This window comes from Phalangium opilio, unplaced genomic scaffold, assembly GCF_054372755.1.
Source record: "Phalangium opilio isolate 3A_F unplaced genomic scaffold, DU_Popi_V2 ptg000505l_1, whole genome shotgun sequence".
Classification (NCBI taxonomy): domain Eukaryota; kingdom Metazoa; phylum Arthropoda; class Arachnida; order Opiliones; family Phalangiidae; genus Phalangium; species Phalangium opilio.
The window spans coordinates 2,931,528-2,946,817 of NW_028324239.1; the positions used below are offsets into that span (position 1 = coordinate 2,931,528).

Here is a 15,290-nt window from a genome sequence, read left to right on the forward strand (position 1 = left end):
CTTCACCTTTTTAAAACAATATCAAAAAGAAAATATGATTGCTTTTTTAATATCTATTGGAATTTAAAATACAAAAAAAAGTGAAAATGCTAACGGCAAGCAGTGTTCCTAAGTGCTCTCCCTCCCAAGTACTGACTGCGCTCAACGCTGCTTAACTTCGGAGCTCGGACGAGAACCGGTGTTTTCAGCGTGATATGGCCGTTGCCGAGAGTGCTAGTTAATAATTCGAATTTAAAGTAAGTGAGACAAATTAACCTTCATCTTTTTAAAACAATAACAAAAAGAAAATATGTATGCTTTTTTCATATCTATTGGAATTTAAAAGACAAAAAAAAAGTGAAAAAGCAAACGGGAAGCAGTGTTTATAAGTGGTCTCCCTCCCAAGTACTGACTGCGCTCAACGCTGCTTAACTTCGGTGATCGGACGAGAACCGGTGTATTCAGCGTGATATGGCCGTTGCCGAGAGTGCTTGTTAATAATTTGAATTTAATTAACCTTCATCTTTATAAAACAATAACAAAAAGAAGATATGTTTGCTTTTTTCATATCTGGTGGAATTTAAAAGAGCAAACAAAAAGGAAAAAGCCAACGGCACGAAGTGTTCCCAAGTACTGACTGAGCTCGACGCTGCTTAACTTCGGTGATCGGACGAGAACCGGTGTTTCCAGCGTGATATGGCCGTTGCCGAGAGTGCTAGTTAACAATTCGAATTTAAATTAAGTGAGACAAATTAACCTTCATCTTTTTAAAACAATAACAAAAAGAAAATATGTATGCTTTTTTCATATTTATTGGAATTTAAAAGAGGGAAAAAAAGGTGAAAAAGCCAACGGCACGCAGTGTTCCTTAGTGCTCTCCCTCCCAAGTACTGACTGCGCTCGACGCTGCTTAACTTCGGTGATCGGACGAGAACCGGTGTTTTCAGCGTGATATGGCCGTTGACGAGAGTGCAAGTTAATAATTCGAATATAAATTAAGTGAGACAAATTAACATTCATCTTTTTAAAACAATAACAAAAAGAAAATATGTTTGCTTTTTTCATATCTATTGGAATTTAAAAGAGGGGAAAAAAAGTGAAAAAGCCAACGGTAAGCAGTGTTCCTAAGTGGTCTCCCTCCCAAGTACTGACTGCGCTCGACGCTGCTTAACTTCGGTGATCGGACGAGAACAGGTGTATTCATTGTGATATGGCCGTTGCCGACAGTACTAGTTAATAATTTGAATTTAATTAACCTTCATTTTTATAAAACAATAACAAAAAGAAGATATGTTTGCTTTTTTCATATCTGGTGGAATTTAAAAGAGGAAACAAAAAGGAAAAAGCCAACGGCACGAAGTGTTCCCAAGTACTGACTGAGCTCGACGCTGCTTAACTTCGGTGATCGGACGAGAACCGGTGTTTCCAGCGTGATATGGCCGTTGCCGAGAGTGCTAGTTAATAATTCGAATTTAAAGAAAGTGAGACAAATTAACCTTCATCTTTTTAAAACAATAACAAAAAGAAAATATGTTTGCTTTTTTCATATCTATTGGAATTTAAAAGAGGAAAAAAAGTGAAAAAGCCAACGGGACGCACTGTTCCTAAGTGGTCTCCCTCCCAAGGACTGACTGCGCTCGACGCTGCTTAACTTCGGTGATCGGACGAGAACCGGTGTTTTCAGCGTGATATGGCCGTTGACGAGAGTGCAAGTTAATAATTCGAATATAAATTAAGTGAGACAAATTAACCTTCATCTTTTTAAAACAATAACAAAAAGAAAATATGTTTGCTTTTTTCATATCTATTGGAATTTAAAAGAGGGAAAAAAAAGTGAAAAAGCCAACGGTAAGCAGTGTTCCTAAGTGGTCTCCCTCCCAAGTACTGACTGCGCTCGACGCTGCTTAACTTCGGTGATCGGACGAGAACAGGTGTATTCATTGTGATATGGCCGTTGCCGACAGTACTAGTTAATAATTTGAATTTAATTAACCTTCATTTTTATAAAACAATAACAAAAAGAAGATATGTTTGCTTTTTTCATATCTGGTGGAATTTAAAAGAGGAAACAAAACGGAAAAAGCCAACGGCACGAAGTGTTCCCAAGTACTGACTGAGCTCGACGCTGCTTAACTTCGGTGATCGGACGAGAACCGGTGTTTCCAGCGTGATATGGCCGTTGCCGAGAGTGCTAGTTAATAATTCGAATTTAAAGAAAGTGAGACAAATTAACCTTCATCTTTTTAAAACAATAACAAAAAGAAAATATGTTTGCTTTTTTCATATCTATTGGAATTTAAAAGACAAAAAAAGTGAAACAGCTAACAGGAAGCAGTGTTTATAAGTGGTCTCCCTCCCAAGTACTGACTGCGCTCAACGCTGCTTAACTTCGGTGATCGGACGAGAACCGGTGTATTCAGCGTGATATGGCCGTTGCCGAGAGTGCTTGTTAATAATTTGAATTTAATTAACCTTCATCTTTATAAAACAATAACAAAAAGAAGATATGTTTGCTTTTTTCATATCTGGTGGAATTTAAAAGAGGAAACAAAAAGGAAAAAGCCAACGGCACGAAGTGTTCCCAAGTACTGACTGAGCTCGACGCTGCTTAACTTCGGTGATCGGACGAGAACCGGTGTTTCCAGCGTGATATGGCCGTTGCCGAGAGTGCTAGTTAATAATTCGAATTTAAAGAAAGTGAGACAACTTAACCTTCATCTTTTTAAAACAATAACAAAAAGAAAATATGTTTGCTTTTTTCATATCTATTGGAATTTAAAAGAGGAAAAAAAGTGAAAAAGCCAACGGCACGCACTGTTCCTAAGTGGTCTCCCTCCCAAGGACTGACTGCGCTCGACGCTGCTTAACTTCGGTGATCGGACGAGAACAGGTGTATTCATTGTGATATGGCCGTTGCCGACAGTACTAGTTAATAATTTGAATTTAATTAACCTTCATTTTTATAAAACAATAACAAAAAGAAGATATGTTTGCTTTTTTCATATCTGGTGGAATTTAAAAGAGGAAACAAAAAGGAAAAAGCCAACGGCACGAAGTGTTCCCAAGTACTGACTGAGCTCGACGCTGCTTAACTTCGGTGATCGGACGAGAACCGGTGTTTCCAGCGTGATATGGCCGTTGCCGAGAGTGCTAGTTAATAATTCGAATTTAAAGAAAGTGAGACAAATTAACCTTCATCTTTTTAAAACAATAACAAAAAGAAAATATGTTTGCTTTTTTCATATCTATTGGAATTTAAAAGACAAAAAAAGTGAAACAGCTAACAGGAAGCAGTGTTTATAAGTGGTCTCCCTCCCAAGTACTGACTGCGCTCAACGCTGCTTAACTTCGGTGATCGGACGAGAACCGGTGTATTCAGCGTGATATGGCCGTTGCCGAGAGTGCTTGTTAATAATTTGAATTTAATTAACCTTCATCTTTATAAAACAATAACAAAAAGAAGATATGTTTGCTTTTTTCATATCTGGTGGAATTTAAAAGAGGAAACAAAAAGGAAAAAGCCAACGGCACGAAGTGTTCCCAAGTACTGACTGAGCTCGACGCTGCTTAACTTCGGTGATCGGACGAGAACCGGTGTTTCCAGCGTGATATGGCCGTTGCCGAGAGTGCTAGTTAATAATTCGAATTTAAAGAAAGTGAGACAACTTAACCTTCATCTTTTTAAAACAATAACAAAAAGAAAATATGTTTGCTTTTTTCATATCTATTGGAATTTAAAAGAGGAAAAAAAGTGAAAAAGCCAACGGCACGCACTGTTCCTAAGTGGTCTCCCTCCCAAGGACTGACTGCGCTCGACGCTGCTTAACTTCGGTGATCGGACGAGAACAGGTGTATTCATTGTGATATGGCCGTTGCCGACAGTACTAGTTAATAATTTGAATTTAATTAACCTTCATTTTTATAAAACAATAACAAAAAGAAGATATGTTTGCTTTTTTCATATCTGGTGGAATTTAAAAGAGGAAACAAAAAGGAAAAAGCCAACGGCACGAAGTGTTCCCAAGTACTGACTGAGCTCGACGCTGCTTAACTTGGGTGATCGGACGAGAACCGGTATTTCCAGCGTGATATGGCCGTTGCCGAGAGTGCTAGTTAATAATTCGAATTTAAAGAAAGTGAGACAAATTAACCTTCATCTTTTTAAAACAATAACAAAAAGAAAATATGTTTGCTTTTTTCATATCTATTGGAATTTAAAAGAGGAAAAAAAGTGAAAAAGCCAACGGCACGCACTGTTCCTAAGTGGTCTCCCTCCCAAGGGCTGACTGCGCTCGACGCTGCTTAACTTCGGTGATCGGACGAGAACAGGTGTATTCATTGTGATATGGCCGTTGCCGACAGTACTAGTTAATAATTTGAATTTAATTAACCTTCATTTTTATAAAACAATAACAAAAAGAAGATATGTTTGCTTTTTTCATATCTGGTGGAATTTAAAAGAGGAAACAAAAAGGAAAAAGCCAACGGCACGAAGTGTTCCCAAGTACTGACTGAGCTCGACGCTGCTTAACTTCGGTGATCGGACGAGAACCGGTATTTCCAGCGTGATATGGCCGTTGCCGAGAGTGCTAGTTAATAATTCGAATTTAAAGAAAGTGAGGCAAATTAACCTTCACCTTTTTAAAACAATATCAAAAAGAATATATGTTTGCTTTTTTCATATCTATTGGAATTTAAAATACAAAAAAAAGTGAAAATGCTAACGGCAAGCAGTATTCCTAAGTGCTCTCCCTCCCAAGTACTGACTGCGCTCAACGCTGCTTAACTTCGGTGATCGGACGAGAACCGGTGTATTCAGCGTGATATAGCCGTTGCCGAGAGTGCTTGTTAATAATTTGAATTTAATTAACCTTCATCCCTATAAAAATATCAAAAAGAAGATATGTTTGCTTTTTTCATATCTGGTGGAATTTAAAAGAGGAAACAAAAAGGAAAAAGCCAACGGCACGAAGTGTTCCCAAGTACTAACTGAGCTCGACGCTGCTTAACTTCGGTGATCGGACGAGAACCGGTGTTTCCAGCGTGATATGGCCGTTGCCGAGAGTGCTAGTTAATAATTCGAATTTAAAGAAAGTGTAACAAATTAACCTTCACCTTTTTAAAACAATATCAAAAAGAAAATATGATTGCTTTTTTAATATCTATTGGAATTTAAAATACAAAAAAAAGTGAAAATGCTAACGGCAAGCAGTGTTCCTAAGTGCTTTCCCTCCCAAGTACTGACTGCGCTCAACGCTGCTTAACTTCGGAGATCGGACGAGAACCGGTGTTTTCAGCGTGATATGGCCGTTGCCGAGAGTGCTAGTTAATAATTCGAATTTAAAGTAAGTGAGACAAATTAACCTTCATCTTTTTAAAACAATAACAAAAAGAAAATATGTATGCTTTTTTCATATCTATTGGAATTTAAAAGACAAAAAAAAGTGAAAAAGCAAACGGGAAGCAGTGTTTATAAGTGGTCTCCCTCCCAAGTACTGACTGCGCTCAACGCTGCTTAACTTCGGTTATCGGACGAGAACCGGTGTATTCAGCGTGATATGGCCGTTGCCGAGAGTGCTTGTTAATAATTTGAATTTAATTAACCTTCATCTTTATAAAACAATAACAAAAAGAAGATATGTTTTCTTTTTTCATATCTGGTGGAATTTAAAAGAGGAAACAAAAAGGAAAAAGCCAACGGCACGAAGTGTTCCCAAGTACTGACTGAGCTCGACGCTGCTTAACTTCGGTGATCGGACGAGAACCGGTGTTTCCAGCGTGATATGGCCGTTGCCGAGAGTGCTAGTTAACAATTCGAATTTAAATTAAGTGAGACAAATTAACCTTCATCTTTTTAAAACAATAACAAAAAGAAAATATGTATGCTTTTTTCATATTTATTGGAATTTAAAAGAAGGAAAAAAAGGTGAAAAAGCCAACGGCACGCAGTGTTCCTTAAGGTTGTCGCACACTAGGCTGTTTCTCGTATCGGCAACGGTTGCCGCTAGTAAATCCGTTGCTGCTATAGGCAACTCGTATCGCACACATAGAAGTAAAAAATTATGCTCGCGTCGCCGATCTGGCGCTCGGACCAAAAACCTGTTCTGTCCCGAGTTCAGCTAGCCCCAACTTTTTGTCGCTCCTCTTGGCAACCGCTCTGACGTCAAGGCATACCTCACTTTTTCAACCAATTGGAGCCGGGTCCTACGGAATTTTTTCTATTGCACCACGTTTGAAAAAATGAAACGCCGCTTTAATGATTTTTTCTCACTTTCTTTTGAAATTTTGAACGAGTTGTTTTTATTTCCTAGCTTTCTTTCGTGAAAAATGGCAGAGCATAATATCATGTCTATAATTTTAGAAAATGAGGGAAAGGCCTAAAAAATAACATTACGTGATAAACTAAAATTATATAAATAACGTTTATTTTTTACCTGAATAAGTGGTAGTTCAACCAATTTCCACTATCATAAATTAAAAACTATCATATAATGTATGAACACTGATTAATTAATAAAAATATGCTACAAAAAAATTAAAAGAAAAAGAAATCTGAAACACGATCGATACACGAAAAGTTTAGGGATGTAAATAAACGGATGCGCGCGCATTCACGTTCACATGCATTCAGTACCAGCGCTTTTACCTAGTGCGCGAGTACTCTATAAGATCGCCAGAACCGACGCGAAATCTTCCCGACGCCGATGCCGAAATATTTCCTCCCCCAAAATTTGTTTTTGATGCTAGTAACAGCGTCACGTTTTTTTTGCTCTAGTGTGCGACAACCTTTAGTGCTCTCCCTCCCAAGTACTGACTGCGCTCGACGCTGCTTAACTTCGGTGATCGGACGAGAACCGGTGTTTTCAGCGTGATATGGCCGTTGACGAGAGTGCAAGTTAATAATTCGAATATAAATTAAGTGAGACAAATTAACCTTCATCTTTTTAAAACAATAACAAAAAGAAGATATGTTTGCTTTTTTCATATCTGGTGGAATTTAAAAGAGGAAACAAAAAGGAAAAAGCCAACGGCACGAAGTGTTCCCAAGTACTAACTGAGCTCGACGCTGCTTAACTTCGGTGATCGGACGAGAACCGGTGTTTCCAGCGTGATATGGCCGTTGCCGAGAGTGCTAGTTAATAATTCGAATTTAAAGAAAGTGTAACAAATTAACCTTCACCTTTTTAAAACAATATCAAAAAGAAAATATGATTGCTTTTTTAATATCTATTGGAATTTAAAATACAAAAAAAAAGTGAAAATGCTAACGGCAAGCAGTGTTCCTAAGTGCTCTCCCTCCCAAGTACTGACTGCGCTCAACGCTGCTTAACTTCGGAGATCGGACGAGAACCGGTGTTTTCAGCGTGATATGGCCGTTGCCGAGAGTGCTAGTTAATAATTCGAATTTAAAGTAAGTGAGACAAATTAACCTTCATCTTTTTAAAACAATAACAAAAAGAAAATATGTATGCTTTTTTCATATCTATTGGAATTTAAAAGACAAAAAAAAGTGAAAAAGCAAACGGGAAGCAGTGTTTATAAGTGGTCTCCCTCCCAAGTACTGACTGCGCTCAACGCTGCTTAACTTCGGTGATCGGACGAGAACCGGTGTATTCAGCGTGATATGGCCGTTGCCGAGCGTGCTTGTTAATAATTTGAATTTAATTAACCTTCATCTTTATAAAACAATAACAAAAAGAAGATATGTTTGCTTTTTTCATATCTGGTGGCATTTAAAAGAGGAAACAAAAAGGAAAAAGCCAACGGCACGAAGTGTTCCCAAGTACTGACTGAGCTCGACGCTGCTTAACTTCGGTGATCGGACGAGAACCGGTGTTTCCAGCGTGATATGGCCGTTGCCGAGAGTGCTAGTTAACAATTCGAATTTAAATTAAGTGAGACAAATTAACCTTCATCTTTTTAAAACAATAACAAAAAGATATATGTATGCTTTTTTCATATTTATTGGAATTTAAAAGAGGGAAAAAAAGGTGAAAAAGCCAACGGCACGCAGTGTTCCTTAGTGCTCTCCCTCCCAAGTACTGACTGCGCTCGACGCTGCTTAACTTCGGTGATCGGACGAAAACCGGTGTTTCCAGCGTGATATGGCCGTTGCCGAAAGTGCTAGTTAATAATTCGAATTTAAATTAAGTGAGACAAATTAACCTTCATCTTTTTAAAACAATAACAAAAAGAAAATATGTTTGCTTTTTTCATATCTATTGCAATTTAAAAGACAAAAAAAAAGTGAAAAAGCCAACGGCACGCAGTGTTCCTAAGTGGTCTCCCTCCCAAGGACTGACTGCGCTCGACGCTTCTTAACTTCGGTGATCGGACGAGAACCGGTGTTTTCAGCGTGATATGGCCGTTGACGAGAGTGCTTGTTGATAATTCGAATTTAAATTAAGTGAGACAAATTAACCTTCATCTTTTTAAAACAATAACAAAAAGAAAATATGTATGCTTTTTTCATATCTATTGGAATTTAAAATACAAAAAAAAGTGAAAATGCTAACGGCAAGCAGTGTTCCTAAGTGCTCTCCCTCCCAAGTACTGACTGCGCTCAACGCTGCTTAACTTCGGTGATCGGACGAGAACCGGTGTATTCAGCGTGATATAGCCGTTGCCGAGAGTGCTTGTTAATAATTTGAATTTAATTAACCTTCATCCCTATAAAACAATATCAAAAAGAAGATATGTTTGCTTTTTTCATTTCTGGTGGAATTTAAAAGAGGAAACAAAAAGGAAAAAGCCAACGGCACGAAGTGTTCCCAAGTACTAACTGAGCTCGACGCTGCTTAACTTCGGTGATCGGACGAGAACCGGTGTTTCCAGCGTGATATGGCCGTTGCCGAGAATGCTAGTTAATAATTCGAATTTAAAGAAAGTGAGACAAACTAACCTTCACCTTTTTAAAACAATATCAAAAAGAAAATATGATTGCTTTTTTAATATCTATTGGAATTTAAAATACAAAAAAAGTGAAAATGCTAACGGCAAGCAGTGTTCCTAAGTGCTCTCCCTCCCAAGTACTGACTGCGCTCAACGCTGCTTAACTTCAGTGATCGGACGAGAACCGGTGTATTCAGCGTGATATAGCCGTTGCCGAGAGTGCTTGTTAGTAATTTGAATTTAATTAACCTTCATCCCTATAAAACAATATCAAAAAGAAGATATGTTTGCTTTTTTCATATCTGGTGGAATTTAAAAGAGGAAACAAAAAGGAAAAAGCCAACGGCACGAAGTGTTCCCAAGTACTAACTGAGCTCGACGCTGCTTAACTTCGGTGATCGGACGAGAACCGGTGTTTCCAGCGTGATATGGCCGTTGCCGAGAGTGCTAGTTAATAATTCGAATTTAAAGAAAGTGAGACAAATTAACCTTCACCTTTTTAAAACAATATCAAAAAGAAAATATGATTGCTTTTTTAATATCTATTGGAATTTAAAATACAAAAAAAAGTGAAAATGCTAACGGCAAGCAGTGTTCCTAAGTGCTCTCCCTCCCAAGTACTGACTGCGCTCAACGCTGCTTAACTTCGGTGATCGGACGAGAACCGGTGTTTTCAGCGTGATATGGCGTTGCCGAGAGTGCTAGTTAATAATTCGAATTTAAAGTAAGTGAGACAAATTAACCTTCATCTTTTTAAAACAATAACAAAAAGAAAATATGTATGCTTTTTTCATATCTATTGGAATTTAAAAGACAAAAAAAAGTGAAAAAGCAAACGGGAAGCAGTGTTTATAAGTGGTCTCCCTCCCAAGTACTGACTGCGCTCAACGCTGCTTAACTTCGGTGATCGGACGAGAACCGGTGTATTCAGCGTGATATGGCCGTTGCCGAGAGTGCTTGTTAATAATTTGAATTTAATTAACCTTCATCTTTATAAAACAATAACAAAAAGAAGATATGTTTGCTTTTTTCATATCTGGTGGAATTTAAAAGAGGAAACAAAAAGGAAAAAGCCAACGGCACGAAGTGTTCCCAAGTTTTGACTGAGCTCGACGCTGCTTAACTTCGGTGATCGGACGAGAACCGGTGTTTCCAGCGTGATATGGCCGTTGCCGAGAGTGCTAGTTAACAATTCGAATTTAAATTAAGTGAGACAAATTAACCTTCATCTTTTTAAAACAATAACAAAAAGAAAATATGTATGCTTTTTTCATATTTATTGGAATTTAAAAGAGGGAAAAAAAGGTGAAAAAGCCAACGGCACGCAGTGTTCCTTAGTGGTCTCCCTCCCAAGTACTGACTGCGCTCGACGCTGCTTAACTTCGGTGATCGGACGAGAACAGGTGTATTCATTGTGATATGGCCGTTGCCGACAGTACTAGTTAATAATTTGAATTTAATTAACCTTCATCTTTATAAAACAATAACAAAAAGATGATATGTTTGCTTTTTTCATATCTGGTGGAATTTAAAAGAGGAAACAAAAAGGAAAAAGCCAACGGCACGAAGTGTTCCCAAGTTTTGACTGAGCTCGACGCTGCTTAACTTCGGTGATCGGACGAGAACCGGTGTTTCCAGCGTGATATGGCCGTTGCCGAGAGTGCTAGTTAATAATTCGAATTTAAATTAAGTGAGACAAATTAACCTTCATCTTTTTAAAACAATAACAAAAAGAAAATATGTTTGCTTTTTTCATATCTATTGGAATTTAAAAGACAAAAAAAAGTGAAAAAGCCAACGGCACGCAGTGTTCCTAAGTGGTCTCCCTCCCAAGGACTGACTGCGCTCGACGCTTCTTAACTTCGGTGATCGGACGAGAACCGGTGCTTTCAGCGTGATATGGCCGTTGACGAGAGTGCAAGTTAATAATTCGAATTTAAATTAAGTGAGACAAATTAACCTTCATCTTTTTAAAACAATAACAAAAAGAAAATATGTTTGCTTTTTTCATATCTATTGGAATTTAAAAGACAAAAAAAAGTGCAAAAGCCAACGGCACGCAGTGTTCCTAAGTGGTCTCCCTCCCAAGTACTGACTGCGCTCGACGCTGCTTAACTTCGGTGATCGGACGAGAACAGGTGTATTCATTGTGATATGGCCGTTGCCGACAGTACTAGTTAATAATTTGAATTTTATTAACCTTCATCTTAATAAAACAATAACAAAAAGAAGATATGTTTGCTTTTTTCATATCTGGTGGAATTTAAAAGAGGAAACAAAAAGGAAAAAGCCAACGGCACGAAGTGTTCCCAAGTACTGACTGAGCTCGACGCTGCATAACTTCGGTGATCGGACGAGAACCGGTGTTTTCAGCGTGATATGGCCGTTGACGAGAGTGCAAGTTAATAATTCGAATTTAAATTAAGTGAGACAAATTAACCTTCATCTTTTTAAAACAATAACAAAAAGAAAATATGTTTGCTTTTTTCATAGCTATTGGAATTTAAAAGACAAAAAAAAGTGAAAAAGCTAACGGCAAGCAGTGTTCCTAAGTGCTCTCCCTCCCAAGCACTGACTGCGCTCGACGCTGCTTAACTTCGGTGATCGGACGAGAACCGGTGTTTTCAGCGTGATATGGCCGTTGACGAGAGTGCTTGTTAATAATTCGAATTTAAATTAAGTGAGACAAATTAACCTTCATCTTTTTAAAACAATAACAAAAAGAAAATATGTATGCTTTTTTCATATCTATTGGAATTTAAAAGAGGGAAAAAAAGTGAAAAAGCCAACGGCACGCAGTGTTCCTAAGTGGTCTCCCTCCCAAGTACTGACTGCACTCGACGCTGCTTAACTTCGGTGATCGGACGAGAACAGGTGTATTCATTGTGATATGGCCGTTGCCGACAGTACTAGTTAATAATTTGAATTTTATTAACCTTCATCTTTATAAAACAATAACAAAAAGAAGATATGTTTGCTTTTTTCATATCTGGTGGAATTTAAAAGAGGAAACAAAAAGGAAAAAGCCAACGGCACGAAGTGTTCCCAAGTACTGACTGAGCTCGACGCTGCATAACTTCGGTGATCGGACGAGAACCGGTGTTTTCAGCGTGATATGGCCGTTGACGAGAGTGCAAGTTAATAATTCGAATTTAAATTAAGTGAGACAAATTAACCTTCATCTTTTTAAAACAATAACAAAAAGAAAATATGTTTGCTTTTTTCATAGCTATTGGAATTTAAAAGACAAAAAAAAAGTGAAAAAGCTAACGGCAAGCAGTGTTCCTAAGTGCTCTCCCTCCCAAGCACTGACTGCGCTCGACGCTGCTTAACTTCGGTGATCGGACGAGAACCGGTGTTTTCAGCGTGATATGGCCGTTGACGAGAGTGCTTGTTAATAATTCGAATTTAAATTAAGTGAGACAAATTAACCTTCATCTTTTTAAAACAATAACAAAAAGAAAATATGTATGCTTTTTTCATATCTATTGGAATTTAAAAGAGGGAAAAAAAGTGAAAAAGCCAACGGCACGCAGTGTTCCTAAGTGGTCTCCCTCCCAAGTACTGACTGCACTCGACGCTGCTTAACTTCGGTGATCGGACGAGAACAGGTGTATTCATTGTGATATGGCCGTTGCCGACAGTACTAGTTAATAATTTGAATTTTATTAACCTTCATCTTTATAAAACAATAACAAAAAGAAGATATGTTTGCTTTTTTCATATCTGGTGGAATTTAAAAGAGGAAACAAAAAGGAAAAAGCGAACGGCACGAAGTGTTCCCAAGTACTGACTGAGCTCGACGCTGCATAACTTCGGTGATCGGACGAGAACCGGTGTTTCCAGCGTGATATGGCCGTTGCCGAGAGTGCTAGTTAATTATTCGAATTTAAAGAAAGTGAGACAAATTAACCTTCACCTTTTTAAAACAATATCAAAAAGAAAATATGTTTGCTTTTTTCATATCTATTGGAATTTAAAATACAAAAAAAAGTGAAAATGCTAACGACAAGCAGTGTTCCTAGGTGCTCTCCCTCCCAAGTACTGACTGCGCTCAACGCTGCTTAACTTCGGTGATCGGACGAGAACCGGTGTTTTCAGCGTGATATGGCCGTTGCCGAGAGTGCTAGTTAATAATTCGAATTTAAAGTAAGTGAGACAAATTAACCTTCATCTTTTTAAAACAATAACAAAAAGAAAATATGTATGCTTTTTTCATATCTATTGGAATTTAAAAGACAAAAAAAGTGAAAAAGCAAACGGGAAGCAGTGTTTATAAGTGGTCTCCCTCCCAAGTACTGACTGCGCTCAACGCTGCTTAACTTCGGTGATCGGACGAGAACCGGTGTATTCAGCGTGATATAGCCGTTGCCGAGAGTGCTTGTTAATAATTTGAATTTAATTAACCTTCATCCCTATAAAACAATATCAAAAAGAAGATATGTTTGCTTTTTTCATATCTGGTGGAATTTAAAAGAGGAAACAAAAAGGAAAAAGCCAACGGCACGAAGTGTTCCCAAGTACTGACTGAGCTCGACGCTGCTTAACTTCGGTGATCGGACGAGAACCGGTGTTTCCAGCGTGATATGGCTGTTGCCGAGAGTGCTAGTTAACAATTCGAATTTAAATTAAGTGAGACAAATTAACCTTCATCTTTTTAAAACAATAACAAAAAGAAAATATGTTTGCTTTTTTCATATCTATTGGAATTTAAAAGACAAAAAAAAGTGAGAAAGCTAACGGCAAGCAGTGTTCCTAAGTGCTCTCCCTCCCAAGTACTGACTGCGCTCGACGCTGCTTAACTTCGGTGATCGGACGAGAACAGGTGTATTCATTGTGATATGGCCGTTGCCGACAGTACTAGTTAATAATTTGAATTTTATTAACCTTCATCTTTATAAAACAATAACAAAAAGAAGATATGTTTGCTTTTTTCATATCTGGTGGAATTTAAAAGAGGAAACAAAAAGGAAAAAGCCAACGGCACGAAGTGTTCCCAAGTACTGACTGAGCTCGACGCTGCATAACTTCGGTGATCGGACGAGAACCGGTGTTTTCAGCGTGATATGGCCGTTGACGAGAGTGCAAGTTAATAATTCGAATTTAAAGAAAGTGAGACAAATTAACCTTCATCTTTTTAAAACAATAACAAAAAGAAATTATGTATGCTTTTTTCATATCTATTGGAATTTAAAAGAGGGAAAAAAAGTGAAAAAGCCAACGGCACGCAGTGTTCCTAAGTGGTCTCCCTCCCAAGTACTGACTGCACTCGACGCTGCTTAACTTCGGTGATCGGACGAGAACAGGTGTATTCATTGTGATATGGCCGTTGCCGACAGTACTAGTTAATAATTTGAATTTTATTAACCTTCATCTTTATAAAACAATAACAAAAAGAAGATATGTTTGCTTTTTTCATATCTGGTGGAATTTAAAAGAGGAAACAAAAAGGAAAAAGCCAACGGCACGAAGTGTTCCCAAGTACTGACTGAGCTCGACGCTGCATAACTTCGGTGATCGGACGAGAACCGGTGTTTTCAGCGTGATATGGCCGTTGACGAGAGTGCAAGTTAATAATTCGAATTTAAATTAAGTGAGACAAATTAACCTTCATCTTTTTAAAACAATAACAAAAAGAAAATATGTTTGCTTTTTTCATAGCTATTGGAATTTAAAAGACAAAAAAAAAGTGAAAAAGCTAACGGCAAGCAGTGTTCCTAAGTGCTCTCCCTCCCAAGCACTGACTGCGCTCGACGCTGCTTAACTTCGGTGATCGGACGAGAACCGGTGTTTTCAGCGTGAAATGGCCGTTGACGAGAGTGCTTGTTAATAATTCGAATTTAAATTAAGTGAGACAAATTAACCTTCATCTTTTTAAAACAATAACAAAAAGAAAATATGTATGCTTTTTTCATATCTATTGGAATTTAAAAGAGGGAAAAAAAGTGAAAAAGCCAACGGCACGCAGTGTTCCTAAGTGGTCTCCCTCCCAAGTACTGACTGCACTCGACGCTGCTTAACTTCGGTGATCGGACGAGAACAGGTGTATTCATTGTGATATGGCCGTTGCCGACAGTACTAGTTAATAATTTGAATTTTATTAACCTTCATCTTTATAAAACAATAACAAAAAGAAGATATGTTTGCTTTTTTCATATCTGGTGGAATTTAAAAGAGGAAACAAAAAGGAAAAAGCCAACGGCACGAAGTGTTCCCAAGTACTGACTGAGCTCGACGCTGCATAACTTCGGTGATCGGACGAGAACCGGTGTTTCCAGCGTGATATGGCCGTTGCCGAGAGTGCTAGTTAATTATTCGAATTTAAAGAAAGTGAGACAAATTAACCTTCACCTTTTTAAAACAATATCAAAAAGAAAATATGTTTGCTTTTTTCATATCTATTGGAATTTAAAATATAA

At 37.9% G+C, this 15,290-nt stretch overlaps 54 pseudogenes; all 54 read right to left on the bottom strand.

Moving 5' to 3' along the window:
* Positions 1-87: 87 nt before the first annotated feature.
* LOC149590711 (5S ribosomal RNA) lies at positions 88-206 on the bottom strand (annotated as a pseudogene).
* A 137-nt stretch (positions 207-343) lies between these two features.
* LOC149590712 (5S ribosomal RNA) lies at positions 344-462 on the bottom strand (annotated as a pseudogene).
* Positions 463-584: 122 nt separating this feature from the next.
* LOC149590713 (5S ribosomal RNA) lies at positions 585-687 on the bottom strand (annotated as a pseudogene).
* A 138-nt stretch (positions 688-825) lies between these two features.
* On the bottom strand, positions 826-944 carry LOC149590714 (5S ribosomal RNA; annotated as a pseudogene).
* A 138-nt stretch (positions 945-1,082) lies between these two features.
* Positions 1,083-1,201, bottom strand: LOC149590715 (5S ribosomal RNA; annotated as a pseudogene).
* A 122-nt stretch (positions 1,202-1,323) lies between these two features.
* Positions 1,324-1,426, bottom strand: LOC149590716 (5S ribosomal RNA; annotated as a pseudogene).
* Positions 1,427-1,562: 136 nt separating this feature from the next.
* LOC149590717 (5S ribosomal RNA) lies at positions 1,563-1,681 on the bottom strand (annotated as a pseudogene).
* A 138-nt stretch (positions 1,682-1,819) lies between these two features.
* Positions 1,820-1,938, bottom strand: LOC149590718 (5S ribosomal RNA; annotated as a pseudogene).
* Positions 1,939-2,060: 122 nt separating this feature from the next.
* On the bottom strand, positions 2,061-2,163 carry LOC149590719 (5S ribosomal RNA; annotated as a pseudogene).
* Positions 2,164-2,298: 135 nt separating this feature from the next.
* On the bottom strand, positions 2,299-2,417 carry LOC149590720 (5S ribosomal RNA; annotated as a pseudogene).
* A 122-nt stretch (positions 2,418-2,539) lies between these two features.
* LOC149590721 (5S ribosomal RNA) lies at positions 2,540-2,642 on the bottom strand (annotated as a pseudogene).
* A 136-nt stretch (positions 2,643-2,778) lies between these two features.
* On the bottom strand, positions 2,779-2,897 carry LOC149590722 (5S ribosomal RNA; annotated as a pseudogene).
* Positions 2,898-3,019: 122 nt separating this feature from the next.
* LOC149590723 (5S ribosomal RNA) lies at positions 3,020-3,122 on the bottom strand (annotated as a pseudogene).
* Positions 3,123-3,257: 135 nt separating this feature from the next.
* Positions 3,258-3,376, bottom strand: LOC149590724 (5S ribosomal RNA; annotated as a pseudogene).
* Positions 3,377-3,498: 122 nt separating this feature from the next.
* Positions 3,499-3,601, bottom strand: LOC149590725 (5S ribosomal RNA; annotated as a pseudogene).
* Positions 3,602-3,737: 136 nt separating this feature from the next.
* LOC149590726 (5S ribosomal RNA) lies at positions 3,738-3,856 on the bottom strand (annotated as a pseudogene).
* A 361-nt stretch (positions 3,857-4,217) lies between these two features.
* Positions 4,218-4,336, bottom strand: LOC149590727 (5S ribosomal RNA; annotated as a pseudogene).
* A 122-nt stretch (positions 4,337-4,458) lies between these two features.
* Positions 4,459-4,561, bottom strand: LOC149590728 (5S ribosomal RNA; annotated as a pseudogene).
* Positions 4,562-4,697: 136 nt separating this feature from the next.
* Positions 4,698-4,816, bottom strand: LOC149590729 (5S ribosomal RNA; annotated as a pseudogene).
* A 120-nt stretch (positions 4,817-4,936) lies between these two features.
* On the bottom strand, positions 4,937-5,039 carry LOC149590730 (5S ribosomal RNA; annotated as a pseudogene).
* Positions 5,040-5,175: 136 nt separating this feature from the next.
* On the bottom strand, positions 5,176-5,294 carry LOC149590731 (5S ribosomal RNA; annotated as a pseudogene).
* A 136-nt stretch (positions 5,295-5,430) lies between these two features.
* LOC149590732 (5S ribosomal RNA) lies at positions 5,431-5,549 on the bottom strand (annotated as a pseudogene).
* A 122-nt stretch (positions 5,550-5,671) lies between these two features.
* LOC149590733 (5S ribosomal RNA) lies at positions 5,672-5,774 on the bottom strand (annotated as a pseudogene).
* Positions 5,775-7,001: 1,227 nt separating this feature from the next.
* LOC149590734 (5S ribosomal RNA) lies at positions 7,002-7,104 on the bottom strand (annotated as a pseudogene).
* Positions 7,105-7,241: 137 nt separating this feature from the next.
* On the bottom strand, positions 7,242-7,360 carry LOC149590735 (5S ribosomal RNA; annotated as a pseudogene).
* Positions 7,361-7,496: 136 nt separating this feature from the next.
* Positions 7,497-7,615, bottom strand: LOC149590736 (5S ribosomal RNA; annotated as a pseudogene).
* A 122-nt stretch (positions 7,616-7,737) lies between these two features.
* LOC149590737 (5S ribosomal RNA) lies at positions 7,738-7,840 on the bottom strand (annotated as a pseudogene).
* Positions 7,841-7,977: 137 nt separating this feature from the next.
* On the bottom strand, positions 7,978-8,096 carry LOC149590738 (5S ribosomal RNA; annotated as a pseudogene).
* A 137-nt stretch (positions 8,097-8,233) lies between these two features.
* LOC149590739 (5S ribosomal RNA) lies at positions 8,234-8,352 on the bottom strand (annotated as a pseudogene).
* Positions 8,353-8,488: 136 nt separating this feature from the next.
* Positions 8,489-8,607, bottom strand: LOC149590740 (5S ribosomal RNA; annotated as a pseudogene).
* Positions 8,608-8,729: 122 nt separating this feature from the next.
* Positions 8,730-8,832, bottom strand: LOC149590741 (5S ribosomal RNA; annotated as a pseudogene).
* Positions 8,833-8,967: 135 nt separating this feature from the next.
* On the bottom strand, positions 8,968-9,086 carry LOC149590742 (5S ribosomal RNA; annotated as a pseudogene).
* A 122-nt stretch (positions 9,087-9,208) lies between these two features.
* Positions 9,209-9,311, bottom strand: LOC149590743 (5S ribosomal RNA; annotated as a pseudogene).
* A 136-nt stretch (positions 9,312-9,447) lies between these two features.
* On the bottom strand, positions 9,448-9,565 carry LOC149590744 (5S ribosomal RNA; annotated as a pseudogene).
* A 136-nt stretch (positions 9,566-9,701) lies between these two features.
* On the bottom strand, positions 9,702-9,820 carry LOC149590745 (5S ribosomal RNA; annotated as a pseudogene).
* Positions 9,821-10,183: 363 nt separating this feature from the next.
* LOC149590746 (5S ribosomal RNA) lies at positions 10,184-10,302 on the bottom strand (annotated as a pseudogene).
* A 361-nt stretch (positions 10,303-10,663) lies between these two features.
* On the bottom strand, positions 10,664-10,782 carry LOC149590747 (5S ribosomal RNA; annotated as a pseudogene).
* A 136-nt stretch (positions 10,783-10,918) lies between these two features.
* LOC149590748 (5S ribosomal RNA) lies at positions 10,919-11,037 on the bottom strand (annotated as a pseudogene).
* Positions 11,038-11,159: 122 nt separating this feature from the next.
* Positions 11,160-11,262, bottom strand: LOC149590749 (5S ribosomal RNA; annotated as a pseudogene).
* Positions 11,263-11,398: 136 nt separating this feature from the next.
* Positions 11,399-11,517, bottom strand: LOC149590750 (5S ribosomal RNA; annotated as a pseudogene).
* A 137-nt stretch (positions 11,518-11,654) lies between these two features.
* LOC149590751 (5S ribosomal RNA) lies at positions 11,655-11,773 on the bottom strand (annotated as a pseudogene).
* Positions 11,774-11,895: 122 nt separating this feature from the next.
* Positions 11,896-11,998, bottom strand: LOC149590752 (5S ribosomal RNA; annotated as a pseudogene).
* A 137-nt stretch (positions 11,999-12,135) lies between these two features.
* LOC149590753 (5S ribosomal RNA) lies at positions 12,136-12,254 on the bottom strand (annotated as a pseudogene).
* Positions 12,255-12,391: 137 nt separating this feature from the next.
* Positions 12,392-12,510, bottom strand: LOC149590754 (5S ribosomal RNA; annotated as a pseudogene).
* Positions 12,511-12,871: 361 nt separating this feature from the next.
* LOC149590755 (5S ribosomal RNA) lies at positions 12,872-12,990 on the bottom strand (annotated as a pseudogene).
* A 135-nt stretch (positions 12,991-13,125) lies between these two features.
* LOC149590756 (5S ribosomal RNA) lies at positions 13,126-13,244 on the bottom strand (annotated as a pseudogene).
* A 122-nt stretch (positions 13,245-13,366) lies between these two features.
* Positions 13,367-13,469, bottom strand: LOC149590757 (5S ribosomal RNA; annotated as a pseudogene).
* A 136-nt stretch (positions 13,470-13,605) lies between these two features.
* Positions 13,606-13,724, bottom strand: LOC149590758 (5S ribosomal RNA; annotated as a pseudogene).
* Positions 13,725-13,846: 122 nt separating this feature from the next.
* Positions 13,847-13,949, bottom strand: LOC149590759 (5S ribosomal RNA; annotated as a pseudogene).
* Positions 13,950-14,086: 137 nt separating this feature from the next.
* LOC149590760 (5S ribosomal RNA) lies at positions 14,087-14,205 on the bottom strand (annotated as a pseudogene).
* A 122-nt stretch (positions 14,206-14,327) lies between these two features.
* On the bottom strand, positions 14,328-14,430 carry LOC149590761 (5S ribosomal RNA; annotated as a pseudogene).
* Positions 14,431-14,567: 137 nt separating this feature from the next.
* On the bottom strand, positions 14,568-14,686 carry LOC149590762 (5S ribosomal RNA; annotated as a pseudogene).
* A 137-nt stretch (positions 14,687-14,823) lies between these two features.
* LOC149590763 (5S ribosomal RNA) lies at positions 14,824-14,942 on the bottom strand (annotated as a pseudogene).
* Positions 14,943-15,064: 122 nt separating this feature from the next.
* Positions 15,065-15,167, bottom strand: LOC149590764 (5S ribosomal RNA; annotated as a pseudogene).
* Between the last annotated feature and the right edge of the window lie 123 nt (positions 15,168-15,290).